This window comes from Cupressus sempervirens, chromosome 6, assembly GCF_028749045.1.
Source record: "Cupressus sempervirens isolate cs-2001-9-10 chromosome 6, ASM2874904v1, whole genome shotgun sequence".
Classification (NCBI taxonomy): Eukaryota; Viridiplantae; Streptophyta; class Pinopsida; order Cupressales; family Cupressaceae; genus Cupressus; species Cupressus sempervirens.
In genome coordinates this window covers 122,909,917-122,922,205 of record NC_143123.1, presented here as the reverse complement: position 1 = coordinate 122,922,205, position 12,289 = coordinate 122,909,917, and positions in this window count along the sequence as shown.

Genomic DNA, 12,289 nt, shown 5'->3' with positions numbered 1-12,289 from the left:
AGTAGAGTTATGGGTCTATCGGCAGTGGGGCATCTTAACATTTGGATGGTACATTTCATAAAGATTGCCAGAACAACTAAAATGCCAATTGATTGGGCCACAATACTAAGTGAAAACTTAGATGAGTAGTTGGTAGGATTCAAAGCTGACCCAAAGTTTTACATGACATCATATGTGGTATATTTACTGGTAGCAAGGAGAACTGACTATCTAGGACTATTCAAGAGGGGAAGCATGCAAGATGCTAATGTATGGCCTTATGTGGCATACCCCCAACTAGTAAAGAAGAAGCTCTTAGATCAGAGAAAGGAATACCTGATAGTGAACAATGCCTTCATTTTTACAATCATATAATTAATAGAGGGTGATTATGCCAAAATGATGTCAATAGAGGCAACAAAAAAGATTGTAGAAATTGGTGCCTACTACATCCAGTTCAAGACATTCACTTACCTAAGGATAGCTGGTACAATGGTGAATCCAAAGAATCTCCTGAGGTGTCCATCAGATAAGCTCATCTTATTGGAGATTACAAGACAACTCACATCTACATATGATAGAGTTAGGAAACAACATAAGAAGACATGAGTATGGCCCATTATTATAGGTCCATTTGAAATAAAGCAGAAGCAAGATATCATGACCTTTAATGTAAAATGGGATCAATATCCCTTGGAGGATTACAACTCCCCTCATCCATATTTTGATAATATCAATAGAGTAAAACATCTGGCAATAAAGCAATTTGTTCATAAAGATGCAGTAGAAGATCATTAGATGAACACCATAGATGACTATGATATCCAAATAAGGGATTATTTTAGGATGAATCTATATCTGGCAAGAAGCACCTTGAAGATAAAGATCCCACTAAAGGTTGTCCAACAATACACTCAAGATGTCTTGGATCCCTTGTACTATTGTGACAAGATATTTGATAGGCCAATCATGAATGCAGAGATTGATAGGGAAGAGAATACAAATATCAATCACAGGGCTAAACATATAATCCAATTGATAAGAGATTGGAACAAGAAGCCCTTTAAGTTGAACCTAGTTCCACAGACTGTCACCTTCCAAGACACAACACACCCAGTTAAGGGTAAAGATACAAAAGTTATAGTGCCAACATTCCCTACCCAATCTCCAGTTAGGCCAGAAATGGTATATAAACATGACAAGGATGTTGGGTACTTTAGGGAAGACAAAGGGAAAAATAAGAGAAAAAGAGATTCTCCAAAGCAAGTTGAGCTCAAAGCTGAAGAACCTCAACCTCAAGAGGTGGCTCAAGCACCTAAGAATCAAGAGACTCAAAATGAAGAAGCAACTCAAGCTCAGGATACTCCAGTAGTGCTTCTAGTGGAACACAAACAATAATTGATGTAGGAAGCACAGGAGGTGTCACCATTTGTACAAGGGGAAGAAGCCTCTCCCTTAGTTTCTAAGAGAGCTAGGGTTAGACCTATGGTCAAAAGGACTAGAAGGAAGAAGATACAAAGAAAGGTTATACCTATTCCTCTAGTCTTGAAAACCATCCCTGAGGCAAATGAAGAAGATAATCTCCCATTGAATCAAAGGACATGCTTGGCAAGAACTGCCCAGGAAGAGAAAATGAGAAGCTCCACCATTACACTGCCATCTATTCATAGGCAACATATTGAGGTTACAATTTTAGAGGATGAGCATCAATAGAGGATGGATGAGCAAGAGGGGCAAGGAATAAAAAATTTCAACATATCTGATTTTGACTTTATGCTAGTAGGAACTAAAATGGTGGGTGATAAAATACAAGATACACCCACGAACCAACCTTTAGGAGAGGATTAGAACCAAATGTCACCTCTACCACAAGGATCTCTAGGTACCTCACCACCATCATTTCAGGATTATTTATTTTTGGAAAAAGGCCCAACCACTCCTCTCCCTTCTGTTACCAAAGAAGAACAAGAAGGGTATGAAGAAGAGCCAAAACAAAGGTTAGTTGATGAAGTATTAGAGGAAGGAAAGATACCTCAAGAACCTCATAAAACTTCTCAGGATACAGAGATGAGAACTTTGGATACTATAGATATAGGGACACCAAATCTAGATCTCTCTTTAAAGGAGAAGACTCTAGAAAGGAGGGATAAGGGAAAAGGGCCTAAAGGGAAAACCTCTTCTTTAACCAAATACATGTCTCCTATGGGCACTGCACTAGCTTGGCTAAAGAGGGAGGTTATGGTTCAACAAAAGATGTAGTTGAACCTAAATGAAGAGGAGAGTATGGATGCACTAGTAGAAGCCATCAAGACACCTAAACCACCTACAGGTGATGCACAACAATTGACCTTCATAATGAAGAATAAAGATCAGGACTTACTTACTCATATAGTCATTCCTCCTCCACATGATGAGACCGAAGATTTGACTCCTAAGGACTATCAGATTTAAGAAGTCCTATTAGGAAAGCCCACAGTAGACATGACTAAAGTGATGGTCACTACAAGCATCAAGGAGGTGTTCAGGCATTTAGATGTAAATGAGAATGAATTGATAAAGTTGCACAAAGAGAATGAGCTTCTAAGAAGCTATCTACATGGAATTGTAGGTCCATTGGATCAAGATCACCCAGAGGTTACTCTAGTTGTGGCACTAAAAAGGAGAAATAAGGAGAGTGTCCAAGTTGATTCATTTTTGGGAGCATGCAAGCAATGACGTCACAATTTTGAGTAGAAAGGTGTAGAGATAATATAGGCTAATTTGAACCTATTACATAATGTTCACTCTAATGTAGAGAAACTGGTGTCTATAGTAGACTAGGATTTTGGGATTATGGATGACATACATACTTGGGGAAAAGGCCTTCAAGCACTCCAAACAATAAAAGGTCAAAGGTATCGTACACTCATGGAAGTGTATACAATATATGAGATTGATAAGCTTGAGGATTGGATTGAAAAGATAGCTACTAGAAATAAGGTCATGGAAGAACTTCATGAAGATATTCAAAAGTTAAAAGGCTAATCTCAAGAGAAAATTTTGGATACAAATAGGTATTATGATGCTATTTCCCCTGAGATTTTTGAAGATGAGTCAAAGACAAAGCTCAAGTCAATGCAAGTAGTAGTTGAAAAATTATGAAGAACTTTCGAGGATGCTTCATCTGATAAAGATATCAGCCAAGCATTCAAGACTGAAGAGGTATTGTTGAAACTTGATAGCAGACTTGAATTTTTTGCAAAAACTCAAATAGATATCAGTAATTATAAGCATATAGTTAGGCATAAATATGAGGCTTTAGATTTTCCAGAAGCTTCCCAAGTGATGGGGATTATAGAGAAATTCAAGAGCAAACATCTAGACATCACTCTGGTATAAAAGGGAAGAAAATCCAGAAGCTAGAAATTCAGTTTTCACACTTGGGAAAATTTTGGATTTTTTGAACCTGCCACTAAAGTGCACAAGGTGCGCTACTCCAAAAGTGTGTCGAAAATTTTGAAGAAGTTAGAGGTGCACTGACAATTAACTGCGAATTCCAAATTTAGAGCTTTCTATGCACAAAAAATGCATTCTAATGGCAATTTAACTCCTAGAAACATTCAAAGAAGGTCAAGCTTCCATTTTTAGAGCTTCTAGAAACTCCCAGATCCTCTTACTACTTCCTTCTTCTTATCTACTACTTCTTTCTTTGTTTTAAGACATGTAAATGCTCATACACCCATTAATTGATATTAAAAAGTGTGGAGTCCTACTTATCACCATTTAGAGAGTCAGTTTGTACATAATTAGATTTATTTTATTAGTTTTAAGCATAAATTTGCATGAAGAGATCTCTCCCTCTCAACACAAATTGAGGGGATGATTTCTTATGAATTCAAGAATGTAACATGTATTCCAAACTGTTATTTTGATGCAATAATATATTCTATTGGTGCTCTCATTCTAAGTGTAGTTATTCTTGTTAGAGTGTGTTATTTTTGTGGATTCTTGTTCATGATAATAATGGAGCCAATAGTTTTTTTGTGTTGATTTGATTGTGTGATATTTTCTAGTTCTAGTGTTTTCTGCATGTTGACAAATTCTACTGACATACCAAGTTGGAGAAGAGATCACCCTATTGTTCCTACATAGCTTCTCGTCTCGCATGATGGCACTTTCTGTGGCCTTGCAATTTTTTAAGAAGTGAAACATCTTTTGGTTTTACTAAATTCCCATTGATGATTGCATCAGTGCATATGAGGAAGTGCTACTCCTACTTTCATTAGTTTCCTACCTGATCTTTTCAATTATTTAACTTGCAAACGTGTTGTTACCATGGTTTATGCCCATTAGGAATTTCCCTTTCATGTTATTTTCTTTGACCTCTTATTACCTTAGCTTTGTTATTTTCTTTCCTAACCCTTGGTTAAATTAGGAATTCATATAGTTGCATTGTTAGATTGCATTCAGTTAAAAATAGAAAATACCAAGAACATATCTCTTTTTTTGGCTAATTTTGAAACAACAAGCAAATTGATCATCTTATCCAAAAAATTTCAGAACTAGAAAAGGCCTCCTTGTGAACAAATACATTTATCTTCAACTAAGCGGATTCCAATAGGTCACAAGATCGTTCGGAACCTTGGAGTTGATCTGAGATCAGCTTTTCAAGAGAGGAGTTCAAAAGGATTCTTGTTGTTAAGCATTGTGCAAAATGACAACTCAACAAGATACTGATTCACCCCCCCCCCAACCCTTCTTGTAATATATTGATTTTTTTTAATATTATTTCCTTCCACTATATTCGTAGCATTCTCTTGATAAGAGTTAATTTTTCCTTTGATTTGATCCTTGTTTATTTTTTGCTTCTATGACTAGGGTGACATCTTTGTTAATGACTATTTTCTCCATACCATCTACCACTATTTCCCCATCTTCTATGTCCAGTGCTAGGTAGCATATTTCCCTAGCAAGATTCAATTTTTGCATACATAAATTGTTCTTTTATGCCCTCTCTATTATTGGTAATATTTGGTGATCCAAGTTGTTGGATAAAGCTTTTCTTGTTTGAGGCTTATCATTTTTGTATATTGATGGAAGGACATGCTTAAGATAAATGTATTCTTTTCAGTAAACCTTGAAATTGTTATCCTATTTGATTCCATTATGATTGTTTCTTGGATATATCCCTTATATTTTCTAAATTTAATATTGTAAATTGATTGGTTTGTGATAATTTTAATAGGTTTAAAGTATGTTTTCCCTAATTACAAATTGATTAAAAATTTGATGTCATTGGAATTTAAATAGTTAAATTTAATGCCTATGATTTCACCTATGATAGAGCCTATACATTTTCATATTTGGAAATGAAGTAGTTCTACCAGTAAATATTTGGTGTAAAACCAAGTTGGGGATCATATTTTGTTTACTAAAGACTCAATAAAATTTGGCTCTCATTCGAAGAATTTAAGATTGAAGCTTTTATTAAAAAAAATAAAGATTTTGAAATAAATTTATTCCTAATAGATTTAATTTTACAATGAAGATATACCAAATGCTTGGACATGGTAGAGATACTTACTTGTTCCTCGGAGAATTCTTCCAACCATTTTTCTAGATTAGGGTCACTTGAATCCAAACCATTCCAAAATGTGAAAAGCCCCAAGTTTTGGCACTCCATCCAATGACTCTCATTGTACTTATTATTGATGTTTAAGATGATATCCTTGCTATTATAGTTGTTATCGCCTAACCTTGAAAAGTTATTAACCCTTCTAAATGCCTGCTCATTGTTTAGAGAGTTGTCTTAACACCCATTAGCCCTATATTTTTAAGACTCGCTGATTGGTCTTGATTGGGATTTCAATTGGAAAAATCCCTCATATGTGGTGGTATATATGTCTTTATAGATACCTTGTTATCCAAGTAAATTGGGTGGACTTCAAGATTTGAATTGGAGGGCTTACTGATTGCCCATGCTCTTATATAAAATATTTTTGTTCCACCTAATGGAACCCTTGGATTTTGAAAAATGTTTAGGGCACCAACTATTATTAATCTTTGATCTAGGTAAGTTGGGAGAAATATTTATACAATTCTTTCTTTTGGTGACAGTGATCCATTCTTCTTTATTTTGCCTTTTGTCAAAGCCATCACATATAGGGATTTCCTTATTTTGGTCCTTTTCCTTGAGTTGGAAGTACTCCCCCCCCCACCCTTTCCCTTCAAAGTTTTGTGCAAATATATATTTTTGAGAATTGGATGGATCTTTCAATGCTTTCTTGAAATATTTAGTGTTCAAAAAGTAATCCTGACAATGTTCAATAGATGGTGGCTTTGAAGAATTTCTTGATTTGTAGATGCTATAGAATTCCAAATTTAGGTTGTTGATAGCACCCTTGTCTATTGGATCAGAGTTTTTGATATTTCATAGAATATCAAATTGTTTGGAGGTGGGCAGAGATGTTGATATTGCATACTTTTTTTAATCAAAGTATGAGACATATTTTGAGACATATTTTTGAAGTAGTAGCAAATTTGCAGATGCCGAAAGCATAGCCATCTTGATATAAGAGTATTTGATTTGTATGATATGATGATTGCAATTTTTCTCTTAGATGAGTTCACACAAATTTTCCTATCGTTGATGTCTATAGTCTCCTTTATGCCTACTTGCTATTAATCTTCCTTGATTCTTATTTTTCTTCAACGATCAAACCTTCTCTTGGAATCATGGTTTGGCTATCGAGTTAAACTCATAAATTTGTTACAAAAAAATGGTATAGTCGGTATAGAACAAGGCAAGACATAGGGTACCATAAGATTAAGAAAATTGCCTTATTCTTATGATACTATTGGTTTAAATTAGTATTCACTATTTACAATTACTTAAGTTTACTTAGGTTAATGCATTATTTAATTATTTTGCATTATTTTATTTGTGAGACACTTAGGAGTTTGTGCATTCTTGTGAGTTGTCATGATGACATCATGGGGGTTTGCACCTCTTTTAAGAACATGTTGTCTACAACACAAGAATCTTCTACACACATATGACGCTTTGTCATTCTTATCCATTCATCTAGAATGTTGGATAAGGTGCTTAGTTGTCTTATCTCTTGGTTGTTTCTAGAGACATTCTAGGTGCTTCCTAAGAGGCCTTTATATACAGGCAATCCTAGTGTACTCTTATCATGGCATATTGAATATATCGTCATTTTGATCATACTCTCTCTCTCTCTCTCTCTTGGTCTACTGTGTGCTTGTGTTTGAGTTCTTAGTTTCTAGGTGAATTTTTCCCTTAGGAAAATTCTTACATGGTATCAGAGCAACTTGGAGATTTTCTCATCACATAGCCATTCAAGACCACGCTTGCTTCAACACCTCAGCCCGAATCCAGAGTACTATAGAAATTGAGAGCGCCCAGAGCTAGATCTAACCTCGCCATTGCATCTGGAATGTTGAACCAATGAAAATCAACTATTAACTTGGCCACCTTGGCCCAAAGTTGACCGTGAGGCAAAAATAATTTGCAAATCGAAACCCAGAGGCCCTGATTTGCAGTTTGGGTATGGTCATTTTTTTGCAGATTTAATTGATTTATTTCATATCTGCAATTTTATTGTATTTTTCCATCAGAATATTTACAGAAATTCAGAGAAATTTTTTTTAGCAGACCCAGGCAGTGACACCCCAAATCTGCCATTTTTGGAGGTATATTTATTTTAATCACAGGTTTAATTGGCAAAAATTTTACATTTATTTGGTTTGGCACTGCACTTTCCAGCTGTACCAAATCTAGGCATGTTTTGGAGGTATATTTATTTTAATCACAGGTTTAATTGGCAAAAATTTTACATTTATTTGGTTTGGCACTGCACTTTCCAGCTGTACCAAATCTAGGCATCGCACTATAAAATCAAGCGACTCCACCACATTTTTCGGTCATCCAACATCCTGTCGGAGGTGACTTCCTCATACATTACTGCTGTCCTTTTTGTTTTCAATTAGCGGCCTTTGCTATTTAAGCCACGCAAGGTTTCTTCCCACATTGAATGTGGGATTAAAACCCACATAACCTATGACTCAAACAAAAATTTGGCCTGCATAACATTTAAACATTTCATGACAGTCACAAAGAAAATCAATGTTTTTTTTTTCATTGATTCTGGCCTGCGTTTTGCTATTTTCGCCAACGCTATTTGGAATTTTTGGCAGTTTTGTTGAGCCTCCCAATGGCAATAATATCTATCGCTATTTTCATACCACTCTCCAGCGGCATTCTAAACCCTTAGTGCCTATAGACTTGGTTCGCCAACAAAGCAGCTCCCGATTGTAGATTTCTAGGCGCCTACTTGAAAATCTACCAGCATCTTTGCATGTCTAGGCTTCGCATAGTAATTTTCGGAGTAGGTTCCTAGCATGTTTCCCATCCGCAGGCATTACAGCTTCCACATTGGCACAAGAAATATTTTGGCCAATCTAAAGTTACTCTTGACGTCGAAACTTGCAGGTTTCCGGCGACGTGTTAAACCTTTGGACCCGTAGCTCAAAATCTGACTGCCGCATTGTGTTGAAACTTTTCGACGTGGTATTATTTTTCCTACCCTCTGTCCAAGTTTAGACTCTCATGTGTTGACAAACACGGCAGCCCTGCCCGCACAGTGTACAGCAAGACACATGGCCATTTTTAATTCATCAGGTTGAATCTTTTAACACGTGGACCATCCTTGCTACGACACGTGTACAAACGAACTCACATTCCAAAACTACCATGTGCCACATGGAATCTGGCTCTTTTGCCACGTAGAGTCCATATAGTAAGGATATACAATCAGTATTTCGTACGATGGCACGTGTCATCTGTATGGCCACCTCATCTGGCACGTTAGTAGAGGACCCAAATTTTTTGCTGACATCCACAAAAGATGGTGTTAAAATTGACACCCATTTGACCATCAAACCTAGGCATTTTTAAACTGTAGTAATGGATATTTGACCATCAAATTTAAGCTCGCAGATTTCCTTTCAGACCCCTCTCTAGAATGCATTTCAATTTGGCAGCCTGACTTCATGAGCACATAACTCGGACATTCGAACTCTGATTCAAGTGTATTTTTTTTGAAATTGCGTAGAATTTCCTCAATGTTTTAGTGGTGGTGTTTTTTTTGGATTTGGTGTATAGATTTTCTAGAAATTGCATTTTTTGGTGATTGTACCTACATAATCCTATATTTTGCAACTTCAAAAGCTTCGTACAAGCACATTTGGTCACTTTTTCAGGTTCTCTTTTTTTTTGAAAGTGTGTATTTTTTTTGTCTACTTTCCAAATCTAAAGTCAAATTATAGGGTTGTGTGGACCAATTTATCACTTTCAGAATTAGGCCTTTTCCAAATCTAAAGTCAAATTCTAGGGTTGTGTGGACCAATTTATCACTTTCAAAATTAGGCCTTTTTCAACATTGTAAAGCTTTGATTCTTTTTCGAAATTGTTGTAAATTTGACCTATAGTGCTTAAGTGACAAATTTAAGCCTCATAAGGTAGTTGTAAAAGAAAAATTAGAAAGTCTACTTTGTTCATTTGACAAGTGGCCCATTGTAAATGCACTACTGATAAAGTGCCAAAAGCATTTTTTTGGGGGGGTCTTTTGATTGAGTGAAAGGGGGGGGGGGGGGGGGTGTACTATGTTTTTTGTGTCTCTCTATTGTGCTCTTTTCATTTTCTACATCATGGGTTTTAAATATCCTACTTTAACTTCACGCAAGTATTCTACATGGAAAGATATTGCATGGAGTAGATTAATAGAAAAAAGATATAGTCTTTATGTTGATGGTACAATTACCAAACCTACTAATGCTAAAGAACTCAATGATTGGAAAAATCAAGACCGACAAGCTTTAGGAGTTGTGTACATGGGGATCTTCTCTTTCACATTAAAAATTATTCAAACTCTAAAGAAGCTTGGGATAAACTTGAACAGTTGTATGGTAAGGTGGATGAAGAAAAGGGATTTCAGATTGAGGATGATCTACTTCTCTTGGATCCTAAGAATTTTGACACAATTTAGGATTACATCATTAAAGTCAATGAGTATAGGGCACTTCTTAAATATTGTGGAAATCCCATGAAGGATGACAGGTTGATTCATCACATCCTAAAGAGGCTACCTTCTGAGTATGCTAATTTTGTTTCGAGTTTTAATACTCACAGGATGACCATGGGATCTGCTTACCACAAGCCTTCCTTTGATGCATTCGTAGAGATGTTGATTGTTGAACAGTCTCACTTGGTGGATTTTGGACTTCTCAAGTCATCAAAGACCAAAGCCTTGGTGGCTAGTGATGAGCACAAATCAAGTCAAGGGGGGAAAAGTAACAACAACAAGAAGCAGTGGAAGCAGAAAACACAATCTGAGACACAACAATCCTCCTCTCAACAAGGCAATTCTTCTTCCAACAAGAAGGGAAGTAATGAAAAGAAGGACAAAATTTTTTGTGCATACTACAAAAAGCCAAATCATGATGAGCATCATTGCAAGACAAAAAGAATCAATGAGTTAGAAAATCTACTCAAGAAGAACAAGATTCAAGTGCTAGGTACTTCCAAGGATTCAACTCCTACCTCTTCAAAGGGTAAAGGTCAAACACTTATGGAAAACACAAGTTCTTCCTTGGAATGGATACTTGACTCAGGTGCCTCTTACCACATGGGTTCTTCAAAGGAAGATTTTTCTTCATTGAAGCAGTCAAAGGTACCACACATCTTCGTGGGAGATGATACTAAGATGGAAGTTGAAGGGAAAGGACATGTGGAAATGGAAAATGGGGAATTCAAGGATGTTCTCTATGTTCCAAACCTTAGCTCCAATCTCCTATCAGTTTACCAAATCACTCACCTTGGAGATGGTCACAAAGTTGAGTTCCTTCCAGATTCAGTGATGGTGCGAAGTCTTCGAGATGATTCATTGGTTGTAGTGGGGAAAGTCAATGATGACAAGAGGCTCTACTCCTTCTCCCACTTTGTGCCTAAGTCTCCTTCTCAAGCCTTGTTGACTCACTCTACTTCAAACATCAACCTATGGCATGAGTGGTTTGGTCACCTTGACTTCTGCTCTCTTCATCAACTTTGCTCAAAACATATGGTCAAAGGTCTACCCAATATCAACTTTTCTAAGGGAGAGTGTTCATCTTGTTTAGTGGATATGAATCTCAAGGAGAAGTATGATAAAGGGAAGTCTTCTCACGCTCCAATTTTTCTTCAGCTAGTTCACATGGTTTTAGTAGGACCCTTTGCAGTGACTTCAGCTAGCCAAGGCCGCTACATACTCACATTTGTTGATGACTTTTCAAGATTCACTTGGGTCTACTTCTTTCATCACAAGAATGAATTGGTTCATAGGCTTCAAGAATTCAAGACTCATGTTGAACACAAGTCAAGGAAATCCATCAAGGTACTAAGGGTGGACAATGAGAACATATATGTAGATAGAAGACTTAAGAACTTTTGCCAAATTGAGGGGATTGATCTTCAGAATCCACTAGCATTCAGTCCGCACAAGACAAATGTTACAGCGATGAGGATTAGGACTCTCAATACCATGGGAAGTTGCATGATTAAGGCCAAGCCTCTTGATCCTACATTAGAAGTTAAAGCCATTAGCAGTGCTACTTACAAACTTAATAGGTCTCCTCATAATGCCTTAGATGGGAAGACTCCTTTTGAGGCATGGTGCGGCAGAAAACCAATTGTGAGTCACCTTAGAGTCTTTGGTTGTCCAGCATGGGCTAACTTATCTTCTAGGAGTTGCAAGGCACTGACACCTAGGCCTTGTACCTTCATCGATTATGAAGACAATGTGAAGGCTTATAGACTAATGGATCCTAAGACACACGATATCTTTGTGGAGAAGGATGTTCATTTTGAGGAAAGTTCACCAAGCTTATCCTCTACTCATCTCTACATATCATACATAGTGGAAACTGATAGTGACACATGCAATAGTGCTTCAATAGGTTCAAGCACATGGGGTTCTATTGATAGTTGTAGTGAGAGCTCACATCAGTCCAGTTCACATGCTTACATTGCCATAGTGAAAGGTCCATCACATTATGGTACATCTCGTCTTCTAACTCCAGCTTCAGTTGACTTGGGAGACAGACTTGAGGACTTACATCTTCTCATTGATGAAGGTGATCCTTCTACAGTTGTTGTGAGGGCTCACTCTGACCCTCATGTCTATTCTCTATATGACCAATCTTTATAGGTTGGCATGATTATGGATCCTTATGAACAACAATTAGTGGAGGTCTCCTTGTCAGTAGAGGAGAT